Below are 15,955 nucleotides of genomic sequence, written 5' to 3' on the forward strand. Positions count from 1 at the left end.
TCAATAAAAAAATTTTTAAAAAAATATACAAAAGAACTGAATAAAATTAATAAGAAAATAAAAAAAGATTGTTTAAAAAATAAATTAATTTAATTAAAAACGAACTGCAATACTTATACATGAACCAATAGTGAATGTGCAATGATATAGCAAAACATGCTTAGTGTGTTGAGGAGAAGGGAAATGTCCTAATGTGAAGATAGCTAGTTCTTGCTTGAGGGACATTTTCATTTAAATTTAACAAATATTTATTGAAATCTTATTATGTGCTAGACATGAACACCAACATTTTCTCATCTAATCTTGTTTGATCTCATTTGATCTTAGTAAATATATGCAGTAGGTAGTATTTATTTTCAAGATTAAGAGGGTGCAAATGGAAGTTTAGAAATTTGAGGCAACATGAATAAAGGATGCTTTATTCTAGAACTATTTTTTTTGTGATTATTACATGCTACATCCCAGCTAGAACCTTCATCTGGTGATGGATGGAGATAGAGACAGAGACCCACACTGGAGCACTGGACTGAGCTCCCAAGGTCCCAATGAGGAGCAGAAGGAGGGAGAACATGAGCAAAGAAGTCGGGACCACGAGGGGTGCACCCACCCACTGAGACAGTGGAGCTGATCTATTGGGAGCTCACCAAAGCCAGCTGGATTGTGACTGAAAAAGCATGGGATAAAACTGGACTCTCTGAACATGGCGAACAATGAGGGCTGATGAGAAGCCAAGGACAATGGCACGGGGTTTTGATCCTTCTTCATGTGCTGGCTTTGTGGGAGCCTAGCCAGTTTGGATGTTCACCTTTCTAGATATGGACGGAGAGGGGAGGACCTAGGACTTACCACAGGACAGAAAACCCTGACTGCTCTTTGGACTGGAGAGGGAGGGGGAAAGGAGTGGGGGGAGGGGGAGAAGGGTGGGAGGAGGGGGAGAAAGGTGGGAGGAGGGGGAGGGAAATGGGAGGCTGGGAGGAGGTGGAAACTTGATTTTTTTTCTCCTTTTCTCAATAAAAAAATTACATTATTGGTGTTTCTATTTTTCGCTTCATATGAAATAAGCCATAAAAGATGCTAGTGCTAAAAGTATAAAGTCAGTAGACTGAGACCTCTATTCTATCACTAAGAGTTTCAGATATTTTCTGTATTAAGTAGCTTGGTAATGAATATACTAAGAATAGAATTATCTAAATAACATAGTGTCACTACCAGAAGAGTTTTAAGGATAGTTACACCATAATCAGTTTGATTCGTTATCTTGTTGGAAATTCAAGTTCTAGCATCATCTCTGCAATATTGCTTCTAGGAGTCATCAAGAATGTTTGGCTACCAAATAAATAAGCAATTCTGCTGAGTGAAGACAACACTTATTTTATCTCAGGCAAATAAACTTCTCTAAGACATAATCTAGGGAAAATAGTTGAAAATATGAATGGAATTTTAATTGCATGGTAAAATCCTTACATTTAGATCATAAACATTGTAACTGGATTATCTGATATACAAATTATTTGAAACTTAAATTTTGATCTTTATGGTTTTAGTCATTTATCTTTCCAAAGAAACCCACTTCTTGCCAAAATAAAATTAGTACTAAAACAAGATTCTATAATATAACACTGATTCTCCAACTGTACTTATCAACCGTGTAACATTGCTTATATTCATAATATATCTTTATACTTTTGTCCTAATCCTTCTCTTTATGCTAACTCTGCTTAAAGCATATAAAAGTATAGTTGATTAACCTTTCTTTTATTTTTAGTGTCTTTGAGATAATAGGTCTATTGTTTCTCAACTTTTCACATTTCAACCAGTGTATAAAAATTCTTAAAAGTATAGCCCTCATGGCTGTGTTCTAAATTTTATAATCCCTAACTTCTCCTTCAGTTCTACTAATCAAACTTAAGTTCCAGTGATATATTCGACTCTCTTGTAAACTAGGAAATTTGACTCATGATATGGTATTGAAAATGATAGTATTTAGGTTTCACAGCACCCTATATGTTCATTTCTGGTGGGATTAATGACCTTTATTATTTTAGACAATAGTAAATAAAGATGAATATTCATAATCATTCTTTACTTTTGTCAGGTTTTTAGTTAGTATTTTCATCAATTTTTCATTTATGTAGAGTGTTGATTCATGACAACCCTTGAGAATTACCTGGGCTTACAAACACATGACCAGAAGAAGAAAATTATTCCATGCAAATTTTTTGTAAGAATTTTCTTTGCTGATTTCTTGTCTCTAACTATCCAATTAGCAATATCTGTTTGCTTCTGGTGTGAAGTGTTCAAGCCCTCAAAGCTACCTTCATCATTTGATATTATTGTTTCTTTTGCTATTGACAGAAACAAAAACAGCTTTAAGGTATGCTTTCAGCCTCTATCATATTGCTAATTAGTTTTCTCCCATTAGACTCATACTACTTCTAGAACTTTCTGCTGATAAAAAAGATCTTAGAAAATTCACTGCATAATAATATCAAATTTGAAGATGAAGCATATTTGGTTTTCTATGTTTAGATATTCTATAACTTCTATATATTAACAACATAGATTACAAAAACAGGTATTTTGAACGTAAATTATAGAATGTTTATGGTGTAATTAATATAACTCTGCTCTTAAAAAGGATACTATGGTATATATTAGAATATCATAAATAATTAAAAGAATGGAAATAAGAGGCAGAACAAAACTGATGATTCTCTCTGAAAAGTGCTCATTAAAAATTGCCAAGCTTGTTCATTTCTACTTAGATTATTCCACAGGAAATACACATACTATAAAATTTTCTACTGTTTCCAAATAATACAAGGATATATATTAATAATAGCTTAAAAGCATAAAAGCTATTTTAGATAATAAAGAATGATTTGTTGGTAACCTATATATGGTGTGGGAGAATTGTCTGTATTCTGTCAATCATGTTATAAATAAATTCTGTTTGGCCAAGCAGGAAATTTAGGTGGGAAAACCAGACAGGTAGTAGAAATGATGTAATGAGAACAGGAGAATTCTGGGAAGGAGGAAGTTGATTCCTCCCACTCCTGCTCAGACCACCGAAGCAGCAGGATGTGAGCTGCCCCATTGAAAAAAGATACTGAGCCACATAGCTAACATAGATCAGAAAAATGGGTTAATCACGATGTGAGAGTTAGCCAGTGAGAGGCTAGAGCTAATGGGCCAATCAGCTTATAATTTATAGAGATCTATGTGTGATTTTCTTTAGGACCAAAACAGTTGGGGGTACCTGGCGGGACAAAAAAACACAAACAAACGAGACCCCCTACATGTTACAGAATGGTGCCCAACATGGATAACTACATCCACATAAAGCCTAAAAAGCTTGGGAAAGATTAGAATAAAGCATTTCGGTTTTCAACCGTAGCAGGATAAAAGCTGCTGTTTTAAAATGCCGGTTTCTGGGCCATCCTGCCAGGGAAAACTCTGACTCTTTCAAGCAGGCGGTCCAGACTTTGGAGCTATGGACACAATGTTTCAGCTTGCTTCTTGGCAAGGACCTTGAAATGCCATAGGAGCTTTTCAGTGTTGTTTACATGCTATTGTAGCTTGCTTCCTGGCAAGGACCTTAAAAAGCCATAAAGTTGTGGCAAGAAACTTCTCCATATTCCTTAGAAAATTAAAGACCCATGTGGTCAAAAAGAGAGATATACAATAAAGAGAGATTCAAAGAGTAAAAAAACCTCTAAATGGTTTACAGTGTGTTAAATAATATATACAGGCTAAAGATTAAAGTTCTAAAGAAAGAAAGAAAGAAAGAAAGAAAGAAAGAAAGAAAGAAAGAAAGAAAAAAAGAAAGAAAGAAAGAAAGGAAGAAAGGAAGGAAGGAAGAAAGAGAGAAGAAAGAGAATAGCCTGGGAGGCAGAGACAGACAGATCTCTATGAGTTCAAGGATAGACTGGTTTACAGAGGAAATTCCAGGACAAAGATACAGAGAGAACCTGTCTCAAAAAGCCAAAAGTTAAAAGTAAAAATAAAATAAATAGAAGTTAAAATAAAGCCACGTAAAGATGGAAAATATACAGAGAATCTTGATATTGTATGGTATTATGCTCTCTTTGAATTGTTTGAATGCCGAGGAAGGAGCAACACCTACTAAAAAATGCTTATAAATGCTGCAGAATTAATCGAAGATAGGTATTTTGAAAATGCCTTGGCTTCAAAATTGAAGTCAAAAGGTATATTACTTTGGAGAAGAGGATTTGCTTTTGTTTTCACAGAATATAAGAGGCTGTGGATTCATTCTGAGATAAGAAAAATCCACTTTGATCAAGGAAGGCCACCTGAGAAGTCTCCATCAGGAATAGATGGCCCAGATGTCTGAGTTCTACATCTAGAACAGGTTCAAGACTGCTGCCAGAGATGATCAAGACTCACAGGATACTTCAGTCAGGACTTGATCATAATTCTAAACTTTCTTTAGGTTCCCCATAAGATTATCAGCACCCCCAACCAGCTGGAAGTAGCCTGAAATACTATGCCCACATTCCCAAAAAATGGACCATGGATATTTTCCTTTTTTTTTAGAGGGGGAAGTGGTGCAGGAGAATTGTCTGCATTCTGTCAACCATGTTATAAACTGATTGGCCAGGCAGGAAATATAGGTGGGAAAAACCAGGCAGGAAGTAGAAATGATGTAATGAGCATAGAAGAATTCTGGGAAGGAGGAAGTTGATTTCTCCCACTCCTGCTCAGACCACCGAAGCAGCAGGATGTGAGCTGCCCCACTGAAAAAAGATACTGAGCCACATGGCTAATATAGATCAGAAAAATGGGTTAATCACGATGTGAGAGTTAGCCTGCGAGGGGCTAGAGCTAATGGGCCAATCAGCTTATAATGTATGGAGGCCTATGTGTGATTTTCTTTGGGGCTAAATAGCTGGGGGTACCGGGAAAAACAACAACAAAAACAAGTAGCCCCTGCTTTCATGTTACATAACTACATTTTGTAAAATTATTAAAATACCTGCCAATTTTAACTAAAAGAGCAGTTATTTTGTTTGGCATTCAAAAACTAGAGGAAAGACTTAACACTTAATTATTATTCATTGACTTTTAGCAATTAGTAACTGATGACTCACCTACATTGTTATCCAGTTGAACTACTTGTTGACATGGGAATCCAAGTATTTGAGAAAAAAAGTGAATTTGCAGAATAGAAAATCAAATATTGAAATAAGTTTGGGGTATTATATCACAAAACAAATTTTGCTCCTCTGTACATATCCTTAGAACATACATTATCACTCTGAAGGTAACTCATTGGCACTTATTCTTAAAATTCTTTTTTTACACTTTATATTATATTTTATTTTTTTTAAAGAAAGCAAACTATCTTTTTTTTCATTTTATACACCAAATCTAGTTCCCACTCCCTCCCCTCCTCTCATTTCTTCTTCTTTCCCTCCACTCCATCCACATCCACTCCTCAGAGAGGGTATGGCACATTGCTTTGGGGAAGGTCCAAGGCCGTCCCTACTATATCTAGGCTGAACAAGGTATCCATCTAAAAAGAGTAGGTTTCAAAAAAGCCAGCACAAGCAGTAGGGATAAATCCTTGTGCCACTGCCAGTGGTCCTGTAGTCTGTCCCAGCCATACAAGTGTCATCCACATTCAGCGGCACTGGTTTGGTTTTATGCTCTTTCCTTTCCAGTCTGGCTGGTGATGATGAGCTCCCATTAGCTCAGATAAACTGTTTCAGTGGTTGTCCCATGATGGTCTTGACCTCTTTGTTTATATTCCCATTCCTCCCACTCTTCAACGGCTCTTTGGGAGCTCAACTCAATGTTTTTTTCAAGGCAGTCTGCAGAAGTTATTGTTTTCCACTCAGAACTACTTCAGTCATTGGCAATGATCATTTCATTGTAGTGGTTTAGGAAGCATATGCAATAATAACAAATTATCTACATTCTAGTTTTAATTTCCAAAGTTACTATATGACCCTGAACAATCTGTTTTATGAATATGATGTTAGGTACATATATTTAATTCTGTGATGATTGAATATGATTCCAATAAAAGAACCAAATTTGTTGATCAAATACTAAGTTTTATTTGATTTTGTTGATTATGATTATGCCTTCTTAAATAGCTGATTATTGGCACTGAACTTGAAAAAAATGGCACAAATAACATTCACAAATAACACCACACACCAGTCACAAAGCAGCAAGAGTGATGGGAAAGAGTCTTCAATAGCGGGTGGGTAGGTAGGGAACTGAAATACTCATGGGGCAACCTTAGATCTCCTCTAGTCAGTAGGCATGTTGAGAGACAATGAGGCAATCACTGGCTGGTCCCAGACTGCCACTTTGGGTATAGTTTCTTTGACAAATCAGACTGTTGTACAGGGCTTGTTTGATGTGCTCCTCTTGACTTCAGGTTCTCCTGAATCCTTCCCCAAGCTTTTAGAGCAGAGGCCTATTGGGTTTAGCCATAAATAAATGTCTTTGGCTTCAGCAGCAGACACTTATTGATAGCATTAACAATGATGGGTACCTCTTTCTCACTCTGCCCTTTAGACATGAAAGTGACCCCAGGAACAACAGGAGTCACTGCTTGATAAAGTGTTGTGACAGGTTCCATGGCATTTTCTCATTGAAAAATTTCTAGGTGCAAGCATGGCCTGGGGTGACCATGTTGGGCTACAGCAATGTGCCTTCTAGAAAGACATGGTTGTCACTCATAGCCTTGTAGATAATAGCCAGTACCTTCTCAGTTACATACTAACAGTATTTCAAGTCATAGTCCCCATCAGGGATGATTTTAGGTTCCACAATGGGTATAATGTCATTCTGTTGGCAGATGTTGATGTAACAAGCCAGAACATTGGCATTTTTGATGATGTCAAAGCCTGAGGATATATGTTTCCCAATCTTTGGCACAAAACGTCACTTGGCAAAGTCAGTTCCATTCTTATATACTGGGCACAGTGTTCTAATATACCCTTCAACACTTAGGTGGTAGTCTTGTCATTGGTTCCTGCCGGGGGTAGCATGCTCATATCTACCTTAATAGCCTCAACACCACCCAAAGACTTGACAACTTGGGGGAAGGGACATCCAACATCTGTCTTCTGGTATAGTGTCTCATGGAAGATGATCAAACCCTCCCTTCCCCACACAAAATTCAGTGATTCACATCACCTTTAGAAATCAGTAGCAGCTGGGGGTAGAAGTACCTATTTTCCTCCATGTTCTCACTGCCAATGGACTTCGGCCACTTGGTAATGCTTCTTGTAGACTCATCTACAGCCAGAATGCCCTTGCCTGGAGTCATAATTTGGTGAGTTATGTTAGCACCTTCTCCCCCCCCCAGGGTCGGTGCTGGGTATGAGTAGGACAATAGTGCCAGGGGATGCCAGGAGGGGTGGGTTTGCTGGGAATGGCAGTGGGTAGGCAAAATGACTAAAGAGAGATTGTGGTTAGGGTCCCCAGAATCCTGTTCTGCTATGCTTTCTAAGAGAATGTGATCTATTCAGCTGGAGAGTATTGTTTTATTGATTATTATTAGAAGGAAAGTGAACATATAAGTGGTGATATATTCCTTACATTCAAAATGGGGTCAGACAGTCCAAGGAGATAAATGCTTACTAGAATGTTGTTGTTGTTGTATTGCAGTATCTCATTTCATGTGCTACTTAGGAATCAGAACGTACTCACACGGTCACTGAGAGGAAAAGTGCAACCAAGCAAAATTACTTTAGGCATATTAAATATGACCAAAGAACATTATATGTACATAGCATATATTTTACTCATGAAAAAATAACTAAATATCTCACAGAAATCAGAATTATAGATTTGGCTTTCAAGGATCACTGAAGAAATTGTTATCAATAATTTCATCAAAGTTTCTGATTCCATCTTTTTTTCACTCAGAGATTGAATAGAGCAAAAATCATTAAAATAGTATCCTGAATGAAATGATTATGGGCATAGGCAGTGGCTTTATAAAAGAGCTAAATAGAAATATGTCCTTTGTGGATCCTCATTCAGACAGAAAATGAAAAGTAGAGAAGTCATTGAAAGAACTGATTATTAGTCCAAAAAGTGAAAATTGAAATAATAAATAAAGAATATTCCTCTTGTAAAGATGAGAAAGGAAAATATCAGAAGTCTACTGGGATTTCTTTTTGTACAATAATACAAAGAAAGAAGAGCTAAAGAAAGAATGGTTGAGTCTTTACTGCAGAAAATAAGAATATACTTAAAAATGGTTGTAGATATCTCTATGGAATAGTATAATGTTTTGATTTCCAGGGTTATACTTGTAAAAGAGACATACTTATTATTGTAAATAGAAGTTCTAAAATAATAGTCATAAGAATTAGAAATGCAAAAGCCCAATTGCTCTATAGATCAATCCTCAAGATTCTGTGAACGATTGCGCCCTCTGTGTATTCCCTAGTGCTTTGGCCGGGCCAATTTTAAATAGCTCCAGCAATAAATTTCTGCCATTTCTTCTGGGAAGCTATTCCACTACCTAATTAAATTTGTGAGTTGACAACTTTTCCTGACATTCAGACTAAATTTTCCCATGTTCAATTTCAACCTGCTATTCCCACTTCTGCAGCACATGCTTGTAACAGTCTATGTAATCCCCCTGATTCCTCACTACCTACAATTCTCAATTCTGTCCCTAAATTTTACTAGCCTGATGTACTGAGTTCTTTTGAGAAAAATAATCCTTGCAAGATCAGTGACTATACATGGCTTATTATAGACTTAAAAGCAGGTTTGTTTTAAAAGCAAATAGATGAAGTAGTGAGTAGAAATGCACAATGTTAATATAGAATCCCAAGCCATTAATGAAATTGAAACTCAGGACAGAAACAAATGATAGCCATCCTTCTTCCCCTAAGGGTTAATAAAGCATTCCACATTTTAAAAGGAAAGACAATCCCCCTATTACCTTCTCTGGTCTTACTTAATATGCAGAGTTGCACTTTCCTTCCAACACCTGACAGAGGCGGGGAAAATAAACCTAACATTAAAACCATGATTATTTGTGAAAGAAGTTGCTCAGATTCTCTGTGTTCCTCCACCACGTTCTTCTTTCCTTTGCTATGATTGGGCAGTGATCTAGGAAGTTAACTCTGCATTGTTTTTTAGGTTAGAATCAGTCCATTTTTATGTAAGAACTCTGTCTTTGAGTTGTCAGTGCTCAAATCAAGAGATGAGTTTTCAGTATTTCAACATTGCTTATAAGCGTGTGAAGATATATTGATGTTGTTTAGTTGTGATTTGTTATTTTCAGAGTAAACCACTTATGATGTGATTCATCCATGAGTTACACTCTAGGAATGAGTCAGGAATTACAGAGTGGAGTATTTTGGGTAATTTTTGAGCAAATAGGATAATTTCAGAGAAAATATATGCAAACTCCAGCGTGTTTTGGCAGAAAGTGGGCAGAGAGATTTCTTACCATTATGGAAAATTGCCTTGTAGGCAAGACTCATATTAAACTCAAAATGTATGGAACTTTAGCTTGAACATAGTTGTTGAATTCTTAAAATTTGAGAGAGTAGGAAAGAAAGTTGTTCTAAATAATAATTTAGGTTTTTTGAAGAAACCATTATTTGGCTGTTTTTGCAAGACTTGCCATAAGTATTGCTGAACAGTATAAATTATACAAAGAGAAATTCTGTAATACATATTATTCTTAACATTTAAGAAAATAGTTTACATTCAAATGAGATATATCTCAGACAATATCTATTTTTATTTATTATCTTACATAATTATGGTTCATAAAAGAGTTAATATCTATATCTTGCACATAATACTCACAGTTCTTGTTCTCTTGAACTTTCCATTGAGGCCATAGCAAAAAGTAAGCATTATAACTGGTAAGAAAAATTGCAACTGACATTCTAAAGTCATATTTCTCTTAAAGTTCCTAACTACTTCATATGACTTTCACTAGTTATTTTCAATACTGAATATACAGAACTCAGGAGAAATACACAGAAAAATAATCACATTAGAAATAGATTTAATAAATGTTTACATATCTTTGAGTATTTAATATCCAATAATATATTTATATATGTATGTGTGTGTCTTCTGTCTTTAATTTTTTCTTCTTTTTTTAGATCTACATCATTCTTTTTTTTTTTGAGACAGGGTTTTGCTGTAGTTTTAGAGCCTATTCTGAAACTAGCTCTTGTTGACCAGGCTGCCATTGAACTCAAAGAGATCCTCCTGCCTTTGCCTCCTGAGTGCTGGGATTAAAGGCGTATGCTACCACCGCCTGGCTTTTATAGCTCTTTTGATCTCAACTTTCCTTTTTAACATGTGTGTCTTTAAAAAAAAAATCTATGTGTGTATTGATTACACAACTGCTCTTCTGTTGAATTATATTGTTCTAGTGAGCCTTTTCTAATTTTAGATTTAAGATAGGTTTTATCAGAATGTTTGTTATTTAAATATTTAAATTTTCATTGCATATAGTTACAGAACTCATTATACAATTTATTGAAAGTTATAAAAACTGCCCAAAATTTTTCCAATTGTCTCAATAATAGGATGCTGTAGAACTTGTTTTAGGATCTCAAAACTCTTTAATTAGTATAATATCAAATCACAACTGTTTCATTCTTCCTCTTACCTACACAGTTTGGAATATTTGTCATTGCATATATATGAAGAACAGGACACTCATCTGTATTTGTATACTGAACATTTGTATCACTGATATCACTAATATTTGAGGTATTATTGTCCTTGAGATGTAACTACGAACGTGCTCTGTGCTTCTTTTATCAATAAAATACTTCCTGATTTATTTTGTGCTGACTTATAGCTTTCTTCCTACCTTAACAATAATGTTCCCATTATATTCTAAGTTTTTATGTGAAAATTAAAATATTTGTGCTATTTTTACTTTTGTATATTCAATATTGTCATATTCAATTCTTATATTTTTATTACACACATGCACACCTCTAGCCTTCTTTATCCCACCCCCTGAACACCCCCCCCCACATAGACAAGAAGAAAATGTTTAAAAAACTAGTTTGGAGTTTGAAATTGATGCATTCTTTATTCATAGTATTTTCTAATGTTTGGGGTATTTTTTTGTTTTTTTTTTTTTGAGACAGGGTTTCCCTGTGGCTTTGGAGCCCGTCCTGGAACTAGCTCTTGTAAACCAGGCTGGCCTCGAACTCACAGAGATCTGCCTGACTCTGCATCTCGAGTCCTGGAATTAAAGGTGTGCACCACCACTGCACGAAATATTTACTGATTTTTAATGACACAGACGTTTTTTATTTTAGAATAAACCCAAGTAATTTAAGTTACTGTAACAAAATTAGTTTTCCTTTATATTATAAATAAAATGTTTTAAAAGGACATATTTTTACTAAAGGTAATAAGCCTAACATACATAAGAAATATGAGAATAACAGTACATAAAAGCTCACAGTGAGTGAGGTTGGGTGCTTGTGACTCTTCTTAGTTGACACTATGTGGTGCTCCCACTAGCCTGAGTGTTGGAGAGGACTGCTTGTTGGTTCCTTCCGCTCATAAACTCAGCCCCTAAATAATCATTCAGAAACTCTATTATTTAATTCACTGCTTGACCCATTAGCTCTAGCTTCTTATTGGCTAACTCTTACATCTTAATTTAACCCAGCTCCATTAATCTGTGTATTGCCACGTGGCTGTGGCTTACTGGGTAAAGTTCCTAGCTTCTGTCTCCAGTGGGCTACATGGCTTCTCTCTGACTCCACCTCCTTTCTCCCACCATGCAGTTCAATCTTCCTACCTACCTAAGTTCTGCCCTGCTATATGTCCAAAGCAGTTTTCATTAATGGTAATCACAGCAGACAGAGGGGTCTCTCACATCACCTGGGGTTTCTAAGATTGTCCTATTTTCAGTCCAATAGCTTCAATAAGCCCTATTGTGTGTGCTTATTTATGTGTGTGTGTGTGTGTGTGTGTGTGTGTTTATGTGTATGTGGTCAGGAGGAGTTTGGGAGAGTTTCAGACTTGTTTCAACAAGTTAGTTGTTAGGTGTTGTCTAATAAGAATGCTCTGTAGTGGTTCCTTTTCTGTGTGTGACGTGTATTTTCCTTGGTTCTGAGTGATTTTTAACATGTCTTTGAAACTTTGATAGAGTTAGCCATGCTTCCACATCTTCCACAGTGCTTAATTGAAAAGTTTGTTAGCTGTCTGTAGACACCACCAATACTCACAGCTTGAGTTTTTTTGGAACGTGGATTGGGCAAAGCATATTTTTGGTTGAGTCATAGACAAATTGACTGCACAGTATTATAAGAGAAAGTTGGGCTGACCTAGGTTTGAAAACACCGAGGTTCCATAAATCACCAAATCTCTTGCTTTTAAGGGTTTGTCCTTAAGTACCACATTATTCTGAGTGTTTTAAGTGACAAGTTGTTCTTCTTACTATTCCTATTAATCTCCTAATTCCTTGTCACACTTTCTTTTCTTTCATAGATATGTTATTTACATATTGTCCACACGTTTACTCATTGACTTGTGAATACTGTACTTGAAATGCTTATATGTTACTGCAGTTTTTTTATATGCAGTAATTAAAGGCTGTGGATCGTTCAAAATTTTGTCTGACAAATATACTATTTATCATTTCTGAGTTGTACCTTCCATAAAGTCATAGTATACTGACAAAATTCAGACATGTTTAGGAGACTTTACGATAAGAATAGACTTTCAAAAGTTGACAATAAGCTAAACTTAATTTTGCAAATAGTTTTCCTCAAGTATTTGGTCATAGTGGCAGAAAGCTGACCTACACACATACTGACAACTGTATTTTCTACTGCTCTCTTACACAATGTTCCAGCTTCTAGCCACAGATCATTTCCAAGTGTTCTTATTAGAAGTATCTAATTGTTACAGAAACAATTTAGTCTTCTGTTTCACACTTGGAATGTGCCTAGTCCTTCTACAATATATACTTGCTTCTTACACTTTTGAAGATTGAAAGGCTTAAGATTAAGGCACTGGAATATTTGTTTTCTGGGGAGGGTCTGGTATCTACTTTTATATTGAATCTGAGTGTTGCATTTTCTAGAGGACAGGAACGTTTTGTTTGTACAATGAAAAGGATAGACTCATAAGAGGATCATGCTTTTTGTACATAACCCTTTTGTATGGGTATCACTTTTTGCCTACATTTTTCATTAGCATATATAAATTATAAAGGTTATAGTGTATTTTGATCTTATTTACCATACATTACTCAATTAAAGCAGAGCTAAGTATATTTCAAATTGATACAGTTCCTAACATTGTTGCACTGAGAATAAAATTTCAACATATTTTTGTGAGGCACATTCACTCATTAACAATACTTTACCCCTAACATTGCAATATAGTTAACAGGAAATGAGTGTGAAAATAAATGGGAAAATGTGTTCATATTGTAAATCGTTCTAAATATGTAAGCTTATGTCTATAATCCTGGGCTGGTCCCTTAGTAAGAAAAGCTTCTCTTTTTTATAATGTGCCCCAGTCGATGTAGAGATGTATAATGGATCAATATGTTGAGAAAGAAGACTGACTCAGTCCTCAGTCCTAAATGGAACATATATATTAACCACCTTTACCACCAAGACATAGGAAAATTGCAGAAGGGGATGTAGAAGCAATGTAAGAGGTCAAAAACTAAGAGAGGTACTGTGAAATGCTATTATCTGGATATGGCATGGTTGGGTAACTCATGAATTCACAGTAGCTGTGGTTATCCGATCAAGAACTGCAGAAGAACAAGAGAGCCAAAATTCTAGTATAGATTAAGCAGATAATCTCCAGCCTCAATCCCACAGAGAGGAGTTATAAGAAGTGTATAGTTTATGGAGGATGGAGAATCATTCTTTATTTAAGATGTTGCCACTGATAGATTTCACATGACCCAATGGATGACTGCATATCCATGCACAAGTGGATGACATTAACTGGATTTAGTGAATTATCAACGAAAGGCAAGGGATAAGTTGAGAGAAAAGCCTGTTGGGGAAAATATAGAGGGAATTGAAAACAGGAAATATAAGGTAATATAAGATAGATATGACCATAATCACGTATGTACTTCTCAAAATTAAGGTAAATGTTGTAATAGGAAGCGGTTGCGTTCCCGGCACCTGGCTAGCTTATACCCTGAAATAACCACACGGAAACTGTATTAATTTAAACACTGCCTGGCCCATTATATCTAGCCTCTTCTTGGCTAATTCTTACATATTTGTTTAACCCATCTTCATTAATGTGTATCGCCACTTGATTGTGGCTTACTGGCAGGAGTCTAACCAGCGTCTGTCTCAGAGAGGAGAGCCATGGCATCTATCTGACTCTGCTTTCTTTCTCCCAGCATTCTGTTCAGTCTACTCCACCTATCTAAATTCTGCCATATCAAAAAGCCAAGGCAGTTTTTTTTTTTTCTGTCCAATGAAAGTAACACAGACAGAAGGCCCTCCTTTACCAGGTAAAAATAAATATATTTAAAGTGGGCATCCAAACTGCCTAGGCTCCCACAAAGCCAGTACGTGCAGTAGGATCAAAAACCCATTGCCATTGTTCTTGAGTTCTCAGTAGTCCTCATTGTCCACTATGATCAGCAAGTCTAGTTTTATCTCCCACAGGGCAGGGAACCCTGATTGCTCTTTGGGCTGACGAGGGAGGGGGACTTGATCAGGGGAGGGTGAGGGAAATGGTCTCAACAGAAAAAGAGATTCTAAAATGTTTGTGGAGTTCAGCATCACTTTTTACCTTATTGTTCTTATTTAGATAAATTTGAAAGCTAATCAGTAGCATTGCAGAGTGGAGTCTCTAGTTGAATAGAAATTGCAAAGTAAAACACAAGTATGGTGCCCTAAATGTTTAAAAATTCTTGAAAAGATTTGTTAAACAGTTTGTCAGAATATACTAACCACACTCTTACTTATTGTTGGGTTTTGTATAATGTTTCCTAATATGGGAGTGAAATTGGAAAACCATTATAAGTAGTTATAATGATCAAGTGCAGTCTTTTTATAATATTATAAGTTAACTTAATCACAATAGAGCTAAACACTGGCAGTAGAAATGGTTTCTTTTATCTCCACACACTAAAATAAAAATTTTTTGAGCAAAAATACTCTTAAAACTGAAAAGAAAAATTCTAAGTACAAGACAGGCTTTAAGATATCTTGAAATAATTCCTTCCTATTTATTTCTATCTCAAGAACAGAAATAAATGAGAACATTGTCAAAATTTCAACACTTAAAATCAGATCATTAGAGATTCATGAATAATCTTACTTTTTTCTTGCAGAACATTTCTATTTTTTCCTTGTCAATATCTGAAATCACACATTTCTCCATTTTTTTTCACTAAATATTTTGTAAATAAGGAGTCATTCTGTTCTGTTTCTAACCTTTGTTGAACTACTATCTCCACTACTATGTATTATAAACATTTCTATATATCAGTTTGTAACTGTGACATTTACAAAATGTGACAAAGTCTGTGGCCTTTTTAAAAAAATAAGGCAATTAGATACATTCTGCTCTTAAACTTTATGAACTTTTCAGCCAATTTTTTCTATTCTTTCCATACTTTAAAAAGTGTCTTTTCACTATCACTACCATTACAACTATTTTCAACTATTGAATTGACCTTTTATTTTTATAAACATCAGTGTATCAGCTATTAATTTGCAATGAAAATTTGTAACAGCAATTCATCATAAAATTTTTAGAAAATTTCTACAGAGAAACATGTTATTAATCGTAATGGCAATTAGAGTTCTTCATGGAATCAAGCCTAATGACAGTGGCAAGTGCTCTGAAACTTCTTTAGCAAAAAGGAAAAATAGTTCAAATTTCTAGGCTCACCAGGAAAAAAAGAAAGCACAATTATGACAAGAAGGATGTATAAAGTAAATAAGTTTGATAATTA

At 35.4% G+C, this 15,955-nt stretch overlaps 1 pseudogene; it reads right to left on the reverse strand.

Annotated features, from left to right (window-relative positions):
• Positions 1-6,285: 6,285 nt before the first annotated feature.
• The window catches only part of LOC142840276 (fructose-bisphosphate aldolase A pseudogene), a 90,944-nt pseudogene continuing 81,274 nt past the window's right edge, over positions 6,286-15,955 (reverse strand).

This window comes from Microtus pennsylvanicus, chromosome X (assembly GCF_037038515.1).
Source record: "Microtus pennsylvanicus isolate mMicPen1 chromosome X, mMicPen1.hap1, whole genome shotgun sequence".
Taxonomy (NCBI): Eukaryota; Metazoa; Chordata; class Mammalia; order Rodentia; family Cricetidae; genus Microtus; species Microtus pennsylvanicus.